Genomic DNA, 5,382 nt, shown 5'->3' with positions numbered 1-5,382 from the left:
GCCACTTTCAAATTTTCCACCTATTTCACTTATCATATATTATGCATTGTTTATTATTTAATATTATTTTTAGATCTTTACCGGTAGTAAACCTGAAGACTCATAAGAACTAAGTTTGTTCTCCCCGATCTCTGGCTTTATTATTCCTGAAAGTAAACCATGCATAGAATAAGTGTTCTAAAATACTGACAAATTGGTTGTTGGATTGAATGATGTATTTATTTATTCATCAATATTAAGTATTGTCTACCTAACTGACTAAATATATATTGATTATTTTTATTAGACATGTGGGAAAATTGTGGTTAAAGTAAATACATGATTTCCTCATGTGCTTTCTCCTAGTAAGAAACAGAGGAGGATTTGAAACCAGAATTTTTTATGATGCATCTCTTTTCTAAAATAATTTTGTGTATTTTTCCCCCAGTATTCTGATTAAGTATTGTCTACCTAACTGACTAAATATATATTGATTATTTTTATTAGACATGTGGGAAAATTGTGGTTAAAGTAAATACATGATTTCCTCATGTGCTTTCTCCTAGTAAGAAACAGAGGAGGATTTGAAACCAGAATTTTTTATGATGCATCTCTTTTCTAAAATAATTTTGTGTATTTTTCCCCCAGTATTCTGGGAAAAGGCAAAGGATAAGAAAAGAACATTTCTTGACCTTCTGTCGGGACCCGTCCACATAATCTTGTTTTCTCCTTCCAACAATCTAGTGAGGAGCGTGTTAATACTGCTTGTTTTTGTGCCTCTAGGCTTCAGACACATTGGCTGGTGGTGTTTCATTCCCTTCATGAGCTCTGGGTTTGAAATTTGTTATCTGTAGTTTTTTAAGTTATAAAGATGATTCTAATATGTGGTTCAACTTATAGTTTTCCAGTAGGTGAAAAAAGAACCTATTAGAAGTTAAATTGTCCAATGTTAAATTGATAAGTAGGCAATTTAGCATTTGAGTGTTAGCCTGCCAAAACCACATATTTTTAAACTCCTATCATAGTACATTGTATTTTTTTCTTTCCCATTAAAATTGATCTCAATCCATATCACCCGCTTCACTGTGTATCTAATTCTCAAACTGTTTGTGTAAAATCACATAGAGTCAAAATATTTTACAAAAAGTTTTATCTTTTTTTTTCAGGGGGAGGGCAGTTGAGACAGGGTCTAACTATTTAACCCTGGCAGGTCTGAAACTCGCTATGTAGACGAGGAGGCTGACTCATAGAGATCTACCTGCTTTGACTGATGTGTGCTGGGAATAAGGTATGTGCTATCATACCTGGCTTTTTTTTTCTTTTGTTTTGTTTTTAGGACAAGGTTTCACTCTAAAACTCAGATTGGTTTTAAGCTCATGATCCTGTTGCCTTTATGTCTTCTGAGCTGGGATTATGAGTTCACACCACTGAGTTCACACAGCAGTTCTTAGCTGCATGATTCTTAACTGCCAGAAGTTCTGTACACCTTCCATGGACCTGTCGTCAAACATAGGTCAGTAAATATTGTCTTTGATGTTTAACTGTTCATATATTCAATTTTCTCTAGAGTATAAAGCATTTTTGTTGATTAAAATGAATATTCCATTATATTCTTTATTTCCTTCCCATTAATCCATTATTAATCCAAATATTTGCAAATTTCAAGATAGTGCACCACATCTTGAGTGATGTGGATATTGAATAGATAGGACGAAGGATAAGACCATCACTGACTCAACCCCTAAAGGGAGCTAGCAAAGTGGGGCAAAGATGTGTAGAAATTTAAGTGAAATCTTTACGAGTGATGCAAAGAGGTAAGAGGACACTTTCTAAAAGCCTTGACTCATTCAGAGGGATCAGGACAAATTTTAACCATTCTTTGGTGTATGTGGGAGAAGGGATGGAAATAGTGACAGTTGAAATGACTTGGCCTTCCAGGACTGTGCAGAGTTGATACTGCCACTCATTTTACTGTGTAAGAAAATCAAGGTTCCTGTGTTGAAATTGAGAAGATGCTCAGAAGAGATGTGTGCAAGCTGAGTCTGATATGTGGAAGTCTCTAGAAGCAATATATGCTCTAGAGCTTAAGGTTGGGAATTTATAAATGTAGTGGCATTCAGCATGAGGAGAGATTAGATGGCTTTTCTAAGGGGAGAATACAGCTGGTCCTCCACTTCCAATGCTCAACATGATTTCTTGTCTTTACGATGATGCAAAAGCAACGTATAGAGTCAAAACCACACTTCAAATTCTGAATTTTGAACTTCGCATTGGCTAAAGATATTCGATTAAGTGCTCTGGCAATACTGAGCAGCTTTCCGGAGCTATAGCTCCCAAGTCAGCCATCCAATCGCTCATGGGGATAAATGCTATATTGTCAGCCTTTTGAAGATGCAGGTATTCAGTGACTCATGGGAAATGAAGGCCAAGTTGCAATATATTGATGAGAGAATAGCAAGGTAAGGAGGTGAATTAATGCAGAGTCCAGGGTAAAGAGGGAGCCACTGGCTTCGTACAGAGAAAAGGTACTTTGTGTTTCATAAGAGGGGCAGCTGAATAGAGATCCCAGATAGAAAGACCATGTCTGTTTTGATTTGATTTGCCGTATGTAAAATAAATATCATGTGAAGTTGGGTGGGGGAGAGTCTAATATTTTATTTATTATTAGTTAGATAATCCTGAGCAAGAATCTTAGTTATTAGGAGCTAAAATAGCAACCTTTTATTATTTCTCGGGAGTTAATGAGCACAAGGCAGTCTGGTTGACTTGGACCAATGTTCACTGATTTTTGTCTGGGGTTGTTTATATGTCTACAGTCACATGTCTGGTTAGTTGTGGGCTGGGATACAAAAGTCTCTTCTAAGATGTCTTGTATTTTAATACTAGATTGGCCCAGGCTTATTCTAAGAGTGGTTCCAGTATTTCATGAGCTAAAACTGTAAGGTACAGAATGTTTTATTACCCTTATTTCATATATTGAAGCCATAACCACCAATGTAACTTCATTTAGAGATAATATTTTTATAGAATAATTAAGTTTGAATACAGTTATAAGGATAGCGCCTGCCACCCCCCCAAAAAAAACAATGATTTTCCTAGAAGAAACATTCTCTCTCTCTCTCTCTCTCTCTCTCTCTCTCTCTCTCTGTCTCTTTCTCTTTCTCTGAAGTTTTAGGACAATGTACAAAAGAGATCTTCTGCAAGCCAAGAGGTGCCAGTCTTGAATACTTAGCCATGGAATCTCTTCATCTTAGTCTTCTTCCTTCCCTACCAGAAAGAAAGCTAGTTTATATTGTTTAAATTATATGTTAGGATTTTTAAGTGTTATTTATATTTTAAAAATTTTATGTATGTGTAGGTATGTGCACACACATGTGGGTGCCCACAGATGCCAGAAGAGGGCATCAGATACTCTGGAGCTGGAGTTATAGGCAATGTTGAGCTACCCAGTGTTGGTACTGGGAAATGAACTTGGGTTCATTTCATTCTTTAAGAGCAGTATGTACTTTTAACCACTGGTATATCTCTCCAGCCCCCATATGTTATGTTTCTGCCAGGCAGGGAGATGAATACAGAAACAACAACAGAAGCATCCATGTTATTTTACAGGACTCTTCTCATATGTGTGCTATATTCTCTTGGTGAAAGCAAGTCACAGATTCTCACATCTGCATTCAGATTCCCTAAGGAAAGAATTCTAAAAATACAGGGATGCAGTCCATTGAAGCTAACTGTGGAACAAAACCAAAAGAGATGATAATGGACTTCAGAAATTTTCCTCATGGTCTTTCTTTTTCTGTTCTTTACTGTAAGGCCGGAAAAAAAAAATCCTAGAGGATTAAAACTTTCCCCTTATGAACTCACTTAACCTTAATTGCTTCCTAAAAATCCTATTGTCATAACAGAGGCCCCCTCCAAAATTTAGCCAACTAAGAAATGAGATGGGGACAAAGCAGCCCAAATATCTGGGTTGAGGAGAGTGATGTATATTTGTTTGAGTTTTAAGGATTTTGTTAAATAACTAAAAAATTAAAAGGATGTAAATGTAAAAAGTGGTATTAGTTAGAGAAGATTTAGAATATCGGTTGAAGGCTGTGGTTGGTGATCACTCTGCAAGCATGAGGACCTGAATTCAAACTCCCAGACCCTATATAAAGATAGGTATGGGAGTGAACATCTCTAATCTCAGTGTACCTACTGAGAAATAGGAGGCAGAGACAGAGAGACAGGCAGAGAATCCCTGGTAGCTCAAGGGGCCAACTATCCTGATATCTCTGTGTGTGTGTGTGTGTGTGTGTGTGTGTGTGTGTGTGTGTATGTCCTGATTATGTATCTTAATCAGGACACACACACACACACATATGTATATATGAAGTAGGAAATAACAAAGAGAACCTGTCTCAGAGAAAGTGGGTGATAAGAACTGATATCAAAGATTGTCCTCTGGCCTATACACACACACATATAAGTGCATACATACATTCACATATGTTATACAAACAGACACACACACAAACCAATTGAGAATGGAACATGGTTGGAAGTTAAGAAAGGGCTGAAGAGAAGATTTAGGGCAAGAAAACAGAGATGTCACTAGATTCAAAGTACGATTGCTTAGGATAGCCATGGTAGAAAAATCAAGCTAGAATAAACTGTTACACTGTTACAACAAATTATTTGGAATGTAGATTTAAGGGCTGACAACATTCATTGTATATAATGGGTGTGGGTCATAAAGGAAGTAAGAAAATACCATTGTAAAAAAAATGGTGACAGCTGAGAGACAAGTATACTATGCAGGTCTTTGTATTGATGACACCAATTGGATGTTGTGATGACTAACCTTGGTTGTTAACTCTACTGGATCTAGAATCAATCAATACACAAACATTGGTCCTTCTTGTAATGGATTTTCTTGATCAGATTATTTGAAGCAGGAAGACCCACCATAAATGTCAGTGCTATCTTTCTGTGACAGCCCAGATTATAGGGCATAGAAAGAGGAATCTTTGCTTTTTGCCTGCTTGCCTTCACTCTTACTGGCAATTTATCTGCCCTATTGCTGTAGCATTCCTTCACCAATAGAAAACCAGCTTCTTTGAGTTCCAATGTATATTGAAGACGAGCAGCTTTGCAGTGATCCTCCAGGCCTTCAGAACCAGATGGGGGCTGCTGAGACATCCGGCCTCATGGAATGACTACCAGGTTCTCAGCCACTCCAGCTTGAAACAGTGCTTTTGGACTACCAGGAAACTATCCTGAAATCCAATCAATAAATCATATATAAGCTTGTATTATATATAAGCTTGTATGCATAAGCTTGTAAGCTTGTATATTCACTCTATTTGTTTGCTAGAGAAATTTTAACATAGATGTAGAAGTGGGACTTGGTGGGAAAAAACC

The sequence above is a fragment of the Nannospalax galili genome, unplaced genomic scaffold (assembly GCF_000622305.1).
Source record: "Nannospalax galili isolate Female #2095 unplaced genomic scaffold, S.galili_v1.0 scaffold667, whole genome shotgun sequence".
Taxonomy (NCBI): Eukaryota; Metazoa; Chordata; class Mammalia; order Rodentia; family Spalacidae; genus Nannospalax; species Nannospalax galili.
This window is presented reverse-complemented; position numbering follows the sequence as displayed.